The sequence below is a fragment of the Macrotis lagotis genome, chromosome 5 (assembly GCF_037893015.1).
Source record: "Macrotis lagotis isolate mMagLag1 chromosome 5, bilby.v1.9.chrom.fasta, whole genome shotgun sequence".
NCBI lineage: Eukaryota > Metazoa > Chordata > Mammalia > Peramelemorphia > Peramelidae > Macrotis > Macrotis lagotis.
In genome coordinates, this window is record NC_133662.1 from 263460710 (window position 1) to 263475495 (window position 14786).

The following is a 14786-nucleotide window of genomic DNA, read 5'->3' on the forward strand; positions in this document are numbered from 1 at the left end:
TACGCTTTGATCTAATACTAAGCCTATATCCAGAAGAAATCATAAAAAATGAGGAAAAGTCCCTTATGTTCCAAAATATTCATACCAGCTCTTTTTGTACTGGCAAAGAATTGGAAATTGAAGTAAAGCCTAAACAAGTTATAGTATAAGAATGTGATGGAGTATTACTGTTCTGTAAGAACCATGAATGGAGGGGTGGCTAGTGATGCAGTAGATAGAGCACTGGCACTGGAGTCAGGAGTACCTGAGTTCAAATTTGGTCTCAGACATTTAATAATTACCTAGCTGTGTGGCCTTGGGCAAGTCACTTAACCCCATTTGCCTTGCAAAAAAAAAAAAACCCAAGAAACAAAAAAAAAAAAACAAAAACCCATGAATGGTCGGACTCTAGAGAAGCATGGAACGAATTACAGGAACTGATGCTGATTTAAGGGAGCAGAACCAAGAGAACACTGTACACATTAACACAACATTGTGAACTGATTAACCTTGATAGATGCAGCTCCTCTCAGCAGTTCAGAGAGTTAGGACAACCCAGGGAGACTGTCTGTGGGGCAATGTTATCCCCATACAGAGGAAGAACAAAACAAAATTTAAAAAACCCCTACAGATTCTGAATGAACATTTCATTCACTTTTTAAATATTTCTTACATATTTCTTTCCTAGTTCATAGTTTGCTTTCTTTTCCCTTCATCCTAATTCCTCATACCAAAAAATGACTTATCTATAAACATGCTAAACACAAACTATGTTCACCATTGAGGGGAGGAGGGTGGAAGGCAATTATGTAACTTGATAGATAGATAGATAGATAGATAGATAGATAGATAGATAGATAGATAGATAGATAGATGATAGATAGCAGATAGATAGATAGATAGATAGATGATAGATAGATAGATAGATAGATAGATAGATAGATAGATAGATAGATAGATAGATGTGTGGATGAATGTTGAAAAACTTTCACATCATGTAATTAGAAAAATAAAATATTCATTGGAAAAGAAAAAGAAAAAGGGATTGTGGAGGAAGTTTGAACAAATAAATGACTAAGGTGCCTGAATATCATGAACTATCATTTGTGACATAAGAAATGATGAACTTAATGAATATGGAGAAGCCTTGGAAAGACTTCCATGAACAGATGCAAAATAAAGTAAGCCACAAAGGAAGCAGTATGCCTTCAAGCATCTTCCATCTACTAACCTTCCAACGTGGAGATTCTGCAATTTGGAGACACAGAAAGAACTAAAATATGTGTGGTGACCAGATACATGAGGAGGAATGAATGAATCATGGAGGTGAGTTGGAGAACATGGCTCCACTCAGAATGTTCCCTGGCAACGGAGAACATGGAAGTTCTTGCCAATAAACAGCACCTAGAAATAGGTCCTGAATTCTCCATATTTTGAGGGGAGAACCTGCTCCCTCCCTATGCCCTCTTCTTCCTAGCTCATGGTGGTGGCCAGACATTTCTTCTGGCACAAGTCTTCTCTGCCCTTTCTGGTTCAGCAAATAGAGCCCTTCTTGTCTTGGAGTGAAGACCACCTTCTGGGGGCTGGAAGCTCAGTACTGTGGGCTAAAAGGGGCCAAGCTCAGTCAATGAAAATGCTTCCTCTGGGTTTCTACACCTCTCTGGGGTAGGACAGGGTGAGCCCTGCTCGCCTCCTAGTGGATGGATGGGATACCACATAATATAATAATATATTCTGCATGTATACCAGTGCTGAATGAGGATCCTTGTGGGCTACATATTGATTTAGCTTTAAAATATAATATTAGATATGTTTTATTATATTTTCATTTATTTTATTAAATATTTCCCCAATCCATTCTCATTTGGTTAAGACTGCCTTCAACATTGTCACAGGCCACCATTGGCCACGTCTGCTATACGACAACAACACGAAGTATATACCAGTAGAATCAGAGAGCCGGTCGATGAGGATGATGGTAAAGATGGTATTTATTTAACATATTAAATACATATTTGTCTTTGAGTGATTGGAGGATGATCGAATTATCACATAAAAATGGGAAGGTATCTCTGAGGTCATATGGGCTTAACCCCTTTTTTAACAGAGTAGGAAAGTAAGGCTCAGAAAAGGTGTATAGCTTGTCTAAAAATCACTCAGGTCTTCTCAGTCCCCAGGCAGGTGCTCTGTCTATCTTCCATCCAGGCTGTCTCTCAAGGCTGTGGTAATAATATATGTCCTTTATAAAGATTGTCTGGCTTGAGATGATCTCGTGGGAATTAGCTCCAGAGTGCGTTATTCAGGTTCTTGTCTGAGAGTATGGGTCAATCTCACTCCCAAGGAAGAATGCTCTTGGAGATAGATCGATTTCCTAATGAATTATTGGTGCAAAGAGTTTAAATAAGACACTAACAAGGAGATTACAGCAATACATTACAAAGATCACACACAATGACCAGGTGGCATTTATAACAGAAATGCAGGACTGGTTTGATATTGGACAAACTCTCATCTTAATTGACTGTATCAGTGGTCCATATGATTATCTCAATAGATGCAGGAAAAAGCCTTTGTCAAAAAACAGCACCCATTCCTATTAAAAATATTAGAGAGCCTAGGAATTAATGGAGTTTATCTTAAAATGAAAAGGAATTATCTAAAACCATCAGCAAGTATTAGCTGAAATGGGGATGAACCAGAAGCCTTCCCAATACTATCAGGGGTGAAATAAGGTCTATTATCATCTCTATTATTCAATATAGTATAGCTATAGCAATAAGAGAAGAAAAAGAAATTGAAAAATTAGAATAGGCAATGGGGAAACAAAATGATCATTCTTTGCAGATGATATGATGGCATACTTAGAGATTCCTAGAGAATTAACTAAAAAACTAATGGAAATAATTCATTTTAGCAAAGTTGTAGGATACAAAATAAACTCAAACAAATCATCAGTATTTCTATATATTATCAACAAATCCCAGCAGCAAGAGAAAATCCATTTAAAATAATTGTTAGGGGCGGCTAGGTGGCACAGTGGATAAAGCACTGGCCCTGGAGTCAGGAGAACCTGGGTTCAAATCCGGTCTCAGACACTTAATAATTACCTAACCGTGTGGCCTTGGGAAAGCCACTTAATCCCATTTGCCTTGCAAAAACCTAAAATAATTGTCAGATAATACAAAATACCTGGAAGTCTACATGGCAAGACAAAACCAGTATCTAAATGAATACAATATCAGGTCTAAATCTAATCATGGATTGTGAAGAGCCTGAACAAATGACTGAGGTGCCTGAATACACACAGTCAGATCTAAACAATTGTAAAAATATTCACTGTTTAAGTAGACTGGGCCAATGTATTAAAAATTATAATCTATTGATGTGAATAGTGCTATATCAAGCAAACTACCAAAAAATTCATAGTACTAGAAAAAAATATCAAAATTCACCTGGAAGAACAAAAAGGATACCAAAGGAATCAATGAAAAAACTGTGAAGGAAGGTAGTCTGGCCCTACCAGATCTCAAAGTATCTTATAAAGTGGCAATTATCAAAATAATCTGGTACTGGCTAAGAAATAAAGTTATGGGTTGGTGTAATAGATTAGGTGGACAATGCATTATAGCAAATGACCAGAGCAATGTTGTATATAATAAACCCAAAGATCCAAGCTTTTGGAACAAAACCCAAAAAAATTATTTGACAAAAACTTCTGGGAAAACTGGAAAATGGCATGACAGAAACTGAGTGTAGACCAGCATCTCACACAATACGTGGCCCAAATAAGGTGAAAATGAGTTCATGAGTCTCATATAAAGGATACCACCAACTCTCCTTTTTTGTTCTACATTTGAGAAGGCTTTCTTTTTATGGAAAAAAAAGTAGATTTTTAAGCTCAATTTTTAAAAATTGAATGGCTGGAAAATACTTTGTACTCCTTAAAGTATTACATAAGTGTCAGTTATTATGAAAATTTGTGTTTTGGCATGGCAGTCTCTGGCCAGAGTGACACAGTGGACAAAGCAGATTCTTTCTTTCTTTGGGGGTTCTTATCCTTTTAGTCTTTATCTCTTATCCTCTTGATTATCCTTTTAGTCTTCCATCCAAAGGGATCCCCATAGGACACTTGGCCTGAGTGCCCCACTGCTATGATTTCATCCTCCCTGACCTCCTGCTGCTCATCACTACCCTGACTTCCCTCCTTTTTCCTCTTCTCTCTCATTGAAACTAATCTGTCCTAAGGTGGATAGATATAAGTTCAATGGAAAGAAAAGCCTCATTTTCTCAGAGTCATTGACCAGATGGATTGATTCTGTGGTGATCAACGATCATTTATGACCAGAAGATCATTAATGACATTAGGACAGATTTAGGGACTAGACATCACCAGGAGGCCAAAGACATCACCATCAGAGGCCCAGTGTAACTTGATTATGACCTGCATCCCTCCCCTCAGGGTCAGGTTTAGTGGACTTTTGCAGGATGACAGTTGCATTTTCAGTGTCACTGGATTCCCCCCCCCCTTCCCTCTCCTCATCACAATCCTGCATCTTATCCAAGCCAATGGAGCACCTAGAATAGTGGAGATATCAAACCAAGCAGGAGAAATAAATAAATGGCAGACAAACAAAGCAAAGGGAAACGATTGCCATCAAATGGATGCCTGGTGTGTTTCTCTATCACACCTCACTGATACTGAATTCTCTTCTTTTTTTAGGTTTTTGCAAGGCAAATGGAGTTAAGTGGCTTGCCCAAGGCCACACGGCTAAGTAATTATTAAGTGTCTGAGATTGGATTTGAACCCAGGTCCTCCTGACTCCAAGGCTGGTGCTTTATCCACTGCACCACCTAGCTGCCCCTACTGAATTCTCTTCTAATAGAAGCAGTCTGATATATTGGAGAAAACTTTTGAGTTAAAATTAGAGGGACAACAGTTCAAATCCCACTTCTGATATTGACTACCTAGGTAATGATGTAACCTCTTTGGGGTTAATTAACCTTACGTTCTCTGTCTGCTAAATGATAATGACATCACATATCTCAGAAGGTTATTGTGAGACACAAATAGTTGTGAGGCTTTATAAATCTAAAACACTATAGAAAAGGTACCTGTTAGTTTGTAGGGCTGGTCCCCATGCTTCCTAGATGTGGGACTCCAGCAATTGCTGTAGATACAAAGATGAGAGAGAGAGAGAGAGAGAGAGAGAGAGAGAGAGAGAGAGAGAGCGCCACAGCCCTCAAGAAGCTTCCATTATAATGGGGGAGGTAAGGGAAGGGTCTAGGAAGGCACATGGATGGCGACAGAAGCAAGGCTAGTATGCTGGTATTAGTGTGGTCAAAGGAAAGAAAATGGGGAGAAGGGCATTCGGTGCAAAAGCAGATGACGTGATATCCATGGGGAGAGAATGAGAAGCGGAGTCAGCTAAGAAAAGTCCTTGAGCTGAGTCTGAGCTCACTCCTTGGCCAACAAGCTGTGGCAGTCATTGTTTTGGCATGGATGGAGAGACTTTTCATACTAGAACTCTTTTCCATTGAGGAAAATCTCTGATTAGCATGAGATATAGTGGGTTGGGGAGTCTGTTTTCACTCCTTCACTAATCAGAAGATATTGGCTCTAGGGCAGTGTGCTAAAGCTGAGGTTATTAACTCCCCCAGGAAAAAGAGTGTGTGGGCTGTGGTGGTCCAGACTGGAGGGTGCTACTCTGACTGGGCAGAGATGCTGCAGCAGGGTAAAAGGCAAGATGTGCCAGACAGATGGAAATCTGTGGGGTTTTTCAACTTTAAAACCCCATTTATCTCTCTGTTTTAGAGATTATTAGTCTAATGAAATAAGAAGTGTACAAATTGGGTTGGTCACAGAGTCTGGGGAAAACATAAAGAAATAGGGACAAAAACATTGCACATTTCATGAGACCCACAGAAGTTCCTTGTGCTTTTACTGACAACCTAGAATGCTAAGGGTCAATGTAGTCAGGGGTCTTTACCACTTGTAGCCTAGACCACCTGCATCAAAGCCTTCCACAATTTCAGAGTAGGAAGAGATCCCAGGGGTCATTTAGTCTGACTTGTATTAGACTGAGTCACCCACTTGCATTCCCAGCAAGGGGCTACCCAGCTCTACCTAGAGGCCCCCTTCAGATCCTTCCCTTCTAGAGGCAGCCCATTCCATTCATGAACAGTTCTAACTGTTGGGCCCCAGCTTATATCTGCTTCTGTTCCTTGTAGTCACTCTTCCTGGGTTTATCTGTGGGACCATAAGAAGAAATTCAATCTTCTCTCCATGACAAACTGTCCCAAATTAGAAGATTTCTCTCCTGGTCCTTCTTGGTTTCCTTTTCTCCAGGTCTTGATCTCCTCTAGCTCCTCAAGGTGATCCTCATGTGCCAAGGTCTCCAGGCTTTCATCATCCTTTACAGGAGCCAGTCAATGTCATTCCTAAAAATGTGGCCCCCAGCATTGAACAAAACACACCAATATCATCTTAGTAGGATGGTTCCTCCTGTCTTCTGCAACCAAGGGAACTTTTTTGCCTACCTTTTCATAGCTTTGGATTATATTGAACTTGGTGCCCATTAATCCCCCCAGATCATTTTCAGACATACTGGGGTCTTACCTTATTTCCTCAGTTCTTGGGCCAGATTTTTTTGAGCCCTCCCATTTATCCCTATTATTGGACCAGCTCATTCTCCTATTCTGTTCCAATTATAAAGGGACATCAGGGCCAAAACAAACAAGGTAGACTTTGCTATGGATGATGGTATGGAGATGGGTCCCTCGGCATAAGTATCTGATATTGTTCCAGCACTTTGAATAGGCCATAGAAAACTTTGAAGATGAGGGTTCAAGGCCTGTTTCTAACAAGTTTCTTTTCAGCTTTTAGAAATGGAAGTGGGGGGGGGGCGGCTAGGAGGCACAGTGGATAAAGTACTGGCCTTGGAATCAGGAGTACCTGAGTTCAAATACAGCCTCAGACACTTAATAATTACCTAGCCATGTGGCCTTGGGCAAGCCACTTAACCCCATTTGCCTTGCAAAAACATACAAAAAAAAAAGAAATGTAAGTGGGGAATTCTTTGGTAAGTGCCATGACAATGTAAGAAAAAAAAGAAGGTACTGTGTATTGCCATGTGCTTTAATGGAAAAAGCCAAAGATTGACACTGAGGACTTGTGATTCACAGAAAGGATAATGATTCATCCTGGGGTCATCACTCAAAACAGGAAAAGAAGTGAATCTGAGCAGAAGAACCAATTCTGGCATAGAATGAGGGATCAGGAGTGCAAAGCTTGCTCAAGGGTGAACTAGAGAAAAAGAATTTGATCATAATTTCCATATTCAAACAAGCAGCCAAACTGGGGGGACCCATTGGGCTTTGATCCCATGTACTGGAGGTCTGAAAAAGCACAGAGGCCTTTTACTAGGATAGCTGGCTTGGTCCAACCTATTGGATCCAAGGGATCCCTATTAAGATACACACCCAGATCCTTCAACTCTAATGGGTCTGTGGGATGGGAGTAAAGCACCCAGGTGTCTACAGAACCCAAGACATGTTTGGTGGGATTAGGGAAGCCAACCACACTTCCTTGACAGCCAGATGGTGGTTCAACCAATTTCTTGATCTGTTGAGCACCCTGGAAATCTACTCCGTCATTGAGGCTGATTGCCTGGACCCTTGTCCTGAGGGTGCTTCTAGAGTTACAGTATAAGACCCTCTGTCCATGACCATCCACTTCTACCATTTGGGACTCCAAGGTGTTCTCAATGGTTATAAAATTCCCCATCTCCCACGTCTTCCCATGGTCATTACTGAGGAAGCAGCAGGCATAGGGAGTGGGCTTCTCAGGCCCAATGAGTCGATAAGCATAGGCTGGGATCACCAGACTCTGAGTGGGGTTGTGTAGCTGTAGACCATGACCTGGGCCACTGGCAAAAGTGGCCCACTCCTTGTGGGCAGACCCAATGACAGAATCAGTGAGGTCTGTGACAGGGCTCCAGGTCTTCCCCATGTCCTTGCTGGTCACATAGCACAGGCATGTGGCATTGGTCTTGGTTTCGATTTGCTCGCATTCTGAGACCCTCCCCTGAACGGCTATGAACAGAAGAAACAGGGTCCCTGTGACCTCATCATACACAGGGCAGGGTCTCTTGGGGTGGTGGTCTGGCAACTGAGCTCTCCTTACCACCTCCATCTGTTTTCACTGTCAGAAGAGGCAAGAATACAAGAAATCAGAGTATGGCCTTGAACCCATTTCTCTGCCCTCTGGGTTCAGGCAGATAAAGGTCAATTCTTTCACCATATGACACAGAGAGGACAATGTGGAAAGAAACTAGATTAGGAGTCTGGAGAGAGCTGGGTTCAAATCCTGCCTGTGAGTTACTTTTCTCCCTCTTTGAGGGAGAACCTACCTAGGCAGTTAGGGGATGCAGTAGCTAGAGCACTGGACCTAAATGTGTCTCATGCTGTCTGACCTGGGGAAAATCACTTAACCCCTCGCAGTCTCCATTTCTTCATCTTTAAAAGGGAGATCTGAAAAGCACCCACCTCCCAGCATGGTTGTGAGCACCAAATGAGAGCAGAGGGTGAGAGTTTCATAATCCTTGGAGCATGATGTCAATGGGTGCCTGGCTATTTTATTGTTTTTATTGCTTTTGTCTAATAAATACAAACATATATCAAAATATCTGCAGAATGTAAGCACTGCCTATTGGCCGTCCTTCCCAGATTTAGCCCCAGCCTTCATTTCCCCTGAATCTTCTCCAGGTCTTTATCTTCTATTGCCATGACTCAAGACCCTGGTTCTCCCTTCCCTCCTGAGGCCCTCTGCCTTGTGGAAATGTGTCTGAACACCCTCCCTCTCATGTGGAATGGCCAGGATGGGTGAGGGGCATTGTCCTGGGCTTGGACACAGTGTTCCTCTGCAGGCCAAGGGCAGCATTGCCAGCCAGATGCCATCTGACCCTCCCCTTTGTCATTTCAGGTCCAGAAACATTGATCTGCTAGACACTATATTGTCTGGACTGTGGAGCTTATATTCTATTAGCAGAGGCAACATATTGTCTTCATATGTAGAATATATTGGGTGACCTAGGGGAATCTTCACCTTCCTCAGCAGTCTCTCTGGTTTCCTGGTATCTACAAGGCTCATCCCAAGCTTATACAGGTTGAGAAATGTCAGTGATCCCCATTTCGATCCTGGGATTCCCTCATTAGCTCCTAGCCTCCAAGTGCTGCCCTCCTTACCTTCATCTGGCCTGTTGAGGCCTTGAATCCCCCTCTGCGCAGGACAATATTCTTGGCCTCCTCATCAGCTTGGCTGACCCTCTGCTCAGCAAAAGCCAAGAGGGTTTTGTACTTCTCCAGGTAGAGCAGAGCCGGGGTCATGTACACCTGGTCTTCTGTTTGGAACAGCCTCTCTCTCTGTAACTCCAGAGGGGATTTCAAGAGGTCAGAGGGACCAGAGGGATCAGAGAGATTGGGAGGATTTGACGGAGCATTGGCTGAGTTGGACCTGGGAACCAAAAGAGGAGGTGGGTAATAGAAGGCCCTCAGTGGACCCAGGGAGGGGCATGCAGGGGCTGCCTTCTTTTGGTGGACCTTTAAAGACTCCCTCCTCCCAAAATCTGGCTCCAAACTCCCTTTATAGATTGATTTGACTTTCTATTGCCCAAATTGGACTCCTTTCTATAACCTCCTTTACCCTCCTCCTTGGAGTGGGTCTTCTTTTCTCCCTAGCTCCCTCTAAGACCTCCTCAAGCATTCCCACCTACAAAAGACCCTCCTTGACCCTTACAGAGGCCTGTCTGCACTGCACAGCAAAATGACTTTAAGTTTAATTTATGCTAATTTGACATAATAGAGAACTGGTTTCATGATCAGAAAGACCTAGTTCAAGTTTTGCTTCTGATACATCCTTGCTGTGTGACCCTGAGTAAGTCATTTATCTTGAAGTGCCTCAGACCATTCTCTAAGATAGAAAGTTTTAGAGTAAAGATGGTCTGCCTTGGGAGAAGGAGCTCTCTCATCAGGAGGTACTGTATGAATACAATGACAGGACAGATTAAAAAATAGAATCTCTATCTACATTTGCCTTCCTTTTCTCTTCCCTCCCTCCCTTTCTTCCTTTTTCTGTTTTCTTCCTTCCTTTCTTCCTTCTTTCCTTCCTCCCTTCCTTCTCTTCTTTCCTTCTTTTATTCCTTTCTCTTGTATTTACTTATTTGGTACCTCTTTTTCCTCTAATTGAGGGCAGAGACTGTGACTTCTCTGGGCCTCAGTTTACCCATGTAAATTGAGTTGGATTGGAATGGATGGCCTCTCAGTTCCCTTCCAACTCTACACTTGGGATTGATTGGTCTTATGTTGCGGTTGGCTTGTATCCCTGGCTTGGTCCCTGGATCTTAGAAGCTACTTAAATGTCAATCCCAGTCATTAAGGATGTGTTAAATTGTTGCATTTAGTCCATCTGCCATCAGCTCCTTGGGGATATTAAGAGTTTAAGGAATACTTGTTGGTTCAAAGAAAGCCCAAAACCATCTGGGTCCTCCAGGCACTCACAAACCATGACTGAATCCAACAGAGCTCTCTCACTCCTTATTGGCTTCCTTCCCTTCTGGGATATTCTACAAGCCTTCTTTAGAATTCTCCAGACCCTCCCAGGTGTGACTGTCTCTATAGAGGGCTTGGGGCATCTTGAGAAATCCTCCATGCCTTCCCCATGTCTGCTGGGACCTCTAGCTGCATTTGCCCAAATCTACTGTATCCATCACAAGCCTGAAGCACTAGACTAACCAGGCAACAAAATAACGTGGGAGTCCTGGAGGGCCCAAGACATTGACCTAAGTAAGGACTCCTCTCCCAACCCTCGCCTCTCCAGGGGCTTTCTTTGGTATAGAGAAGACCAAACATCACCTGCCTTTGTAGATGGGCAGCTTCCTCTGTGACCTGTGGCCTTGGAGAGTCAGCTGGGGGCACACACTGAGAGGCTACAAGTCTTTTTGTGGCCACCCATCCAATAAGTGCTGGAGATGGGACTAGAAATATGGGAATCCTCCTACTTATCAAACTACTACAATGACCAAGTTCTTACTCTGTATTAGGCTCTGTGCTAAGTGCTGAGGCTACAAAGGAAGGCAAAAGCCTAGTTCCTTCCCTCAAGGAGCTTACAATTAAATGGAGTTGCTGACATGCCAAGAGCTGTACAATCCTCAGAGGAGAATGAAGGCAAAGGGGGAGAGGAAGGAAGGAGGGGCTGGGGAACAGAGACTGAGAAAAGATAGTGGGCTCTGAGTTGAATCTCCAAAGAAGCCAGGAGGTAGCAGTGAGGCTTCATGGGGAACAACCAATGCAAAAATCTAGTCTGGAGATGGCCTGACTTGTGTGAGGAACAGCGAGTAGCTCTGTCTTGCTTGATGATAGAGTTGAAGAACAGTAAAGGGTAGGGAGGCTGGATCGGCAGAAACGCACAGAATTGTGAAGAAGCTAATGGGAGCCAGACAGGCCTTAATTGTTGGTCTTGAAGACAATAAGGAGCCACAAGAATTAGGGATTTTGTGGGTGATCCGATCTGTGCTCAGTTTTCTTCTCTTCAAAAGGAGATAGGACTAGATGGACTCTGAGATTCCTTCTAACAGTTCTCAACCTGTGACCTGAGACAGGCTCCCTAAAAGACTGAGATGCTGTGCTGTAATTTAAAGTCTGTCTCATGAGGCCTAAAATGTCATCCATGTCCTCTGATGGCATTTCAAGAAATGTTTCTTGACAATTGACATTGGATCTAGAAGGGTCTTCAGAGAGGATGGAGCCCAACCCAGATGAGGAAACTGAAGTTCTCAACTGGAAGGGAGTGGTCCATGGTCACCCAGGAGACAGTGTGAATTTGAACTCAAGTCCTCTGACTCTGAGCCCAGTGATCTCTCCATCATATCTTCTTACCCCTTAGAAGTCTACATTTGGGTCGAACTCCTGGTTTCTAGTGGAGGGTCAGATTCTGCTGAAAAGTAGATTAATTGGACTCGGCTATAGATCTTAGTGATGCCTCAATTTAAAAAATGACAACTTGAAAGGCAGAGACTTCAAGAACTTGGACCACAAAGAGAAGGGCAGAAATGTTAAAAAAAAAAGAAGCTAAAGAAAGGCAAAAGGAAGAAGAAAGAAAACAAAGAATTAGAGGAGTTGGGAAGAGGAAAGAACTAGAAGAGAAGCTACAAAAGAGAACAAAAATAAAAAGACTATGAAGCTTGTCAAAATCAGAAAAAAAGGTACAAGTAGGAGAGCAGAAGAAAGGGCAAGAGGAGAGAACATTATTGTTTCCCTCAATCAGATTCATTGTAGAACTGCTCAGATGACTAGAATATGACCAAAAAGAAGAAAAGAATCCACCTTCAAGGATTGGAAGAGAGAACTTCAGGAAGGTGAACTGAGGAATGGAGGGGGAGAGGAGGGAAAAGGTGAACTCTAGGATTCCAGAGGAAAGAGAAAACTGAGGGAGTGGCTGTTAAACATAGTGTTGAGTGAGAAAATGGATGAGACACAGCAGAACAAGGGAGAAGCAATGGCATCTCATTCTGCTCTGTTATACATTTGTGTCCTCAAGCCTTGTGACTTCTGTCTCCTTGCATTCCCTCATGGGTCAGCCAATTCAGATCTGTTGAAAAGAAAAGTTATCAAATCAGGAGATTCATTTTCATTCCAAATATTTGAATGGAAACTTAAGTGAAGATGGTCAGTGCAAAGATGGAAAGAAATTTGACTCTATTACAAATGAAAGCTATACAGAAAAAAAAAAACGCTCATTATTCTCTTCTAGTCCTGCCAAAGGGTGATTGAGATCAGACCACGTTCAAAAAAGATTCATCTTTTGAGCAAGATCACTCTAATAGAGAAGCATGTAATGGCAAAAGCCAGTCCAGTAGAGACAGGAGGGCTGAGGAGGGATAGAAAAGGGATCGCAGCAAGCACAGAAAGGATGCCAATAAAGAGGATGAAAATCAACTGCAGTGAAGACACTTACAAAGTCATAGTCCTTACCGAGAAAATACAACTCCCAAAGCTCTCAGTACCGGAGGTCCTACAGCCCGAAGGGTAGACGTTGGATAGAAGTCTGGGGAGGATTGTGCAGTCAACAAGTGAGATTCTAGTCCCTGAGCAAACATTTAAGTACCCAAAGCAGGAAGTAAAGGACAGCCCTTGAAGGATAGTCGGGGACCAGCGAGAACTTCTGAAACTTGACTTTTTAACCACCTTAAGAAAATGGAGTCTCTACTTAGGAAACACAGTTACAGTGGAAATTTATTTCCTTTTTTTTTAAGATTGCATAATTATTTGTGCTATAGTTTCAAGTGTGTTGGTAATTTGTTTTTCATTAGCTTTCCCTTTTGCCTTTAAATATTTTTGATCTGATAGCTTTAATGTCACCAGTGCTTTTTTTTGTTTTTTGTGTTGCAAGATAATGAGGTTAAGTGACTTGCCCAAGGTCACACAGCTAAGCATTAAGTGTGGTACTCTATCCGCTGCATCACTTAGCTACCCTATCCAGTGCTTTTTTAATCAGAAGAAATGCTTAGACTGACAGTTTAAGAATTCCAGACTTAATACATAACTCTATAAAAAAATCTTGACTGGAGCAGTTAGGTGGCAGAGTGGATAGAGCACTGGCCCTGAAGTCAGGAGGACCTGAGTTCAAATTCAGCCTCAGACACTTAGTAATTGCCTAGCTGTGTGACCTTGGGCAAGTCATTTAACCCCAGTGCCTTAAATAAAAAAAAACTTTTAAAAGACTTGTAAAAAATCTTGACTAAAAATTCTTTATCTTTCAATGAAGTCAACATGTATTACAGAAAAAGGGCAGATTTAATTGAATTTGAAATAAGTTGCCAAGTGTTAATTGCTACGAAAAACCATAAAAACTTATAGGGCAGGGGAAAAAAGAACTTGCTAGTTTGATTTTTATTTTGTATTAATGGATTCAAAAACAGGGAGAGTGGTGGAAAGAGGTAGGAGCAAAGTGAACATGACAGAGTAAGCCATATATGAAATGTAGGCAGAATTCTTTTTTTTTTTTTTTTTAGTTTTTGCAAGGCAATGTATTTTAAGCGGCTTGCCCAAGGCCACACAACTAGGTCAGTATTAAGTGTCTGAGGACATATTTGAACTCAGGTCCTCCTGACTCCAGGGCCAGGGCTCTGCCCACTGCACCCCCTAGCCATCCCCAGAATTTTTTTAAAATTGAAAATGCAAATGCACTCTACTTTTAAACATTTCAGTAATTGGGAGGATGGGACAAGGTGACCTAACGATGTTTCATTACTTCTGAAACACTGATTTTTACAAATTAAAATAGAGAGCAAAACATTAGGTAAAAGGTTTTATTTCTGGTACAAATTAGTGTGTTCCTATTTTTTTTTAAAGATGCTTTGAAAAAAACCTGATATCTTATTGCCTGATCTGGCTATCTCTTATGCTTTCTGTTTCTTCCTTAAGGATAGGATTTCTCTCTTATCACATTCAATTTGGATCAGTGTATACCATGGAAACAATAGAAAGACTGAAAAAAAAAGAAAAGAAAAGAAAGACTGGCAAATGGCCTTCTGTGGGGGGGGGGTGGGGAGAAGGAAGCAAGATTGGGGGGGAAATTGTAAAACTCAGAATAAATAAAATCTTTAAAAAATATGCTTTGCTAAATTATTTCATTTGCAGAGTTTTCTACAGATTCAAGACTGCAAACTCATAAAATTTTATAATCTTTTGCTTCTCAATAAAGTTTGGGAATATTTTAAAGTAATTGTAACTTTGGGGTTATAAAAGTTATG

The 14786-nt window shown here is 41.8% G+C and overlaps 2 pseudogenes; one reads left to right on the forward strand and one right to left on the reverse strand.

The window, feature by feature from the left end:
• Nucleotides 1-7252: 7252 nt before the first annotated feature.
• On the reverse strand, nt 7253-11703 carry LOC141489548 (sialidase-2-like; annotated as a pseudogene).
• A 70-nt stretch (nt 11704-11773) lies between these two features.
• On the forward strand, nt 11774-13115 carry LOC141489549 (A-kinase anchor protein 17A-like; annotated as a pseudogene).
• The last annotated feature ends 1671 nt before the right edge of the window (nt 13116-14786 follow it).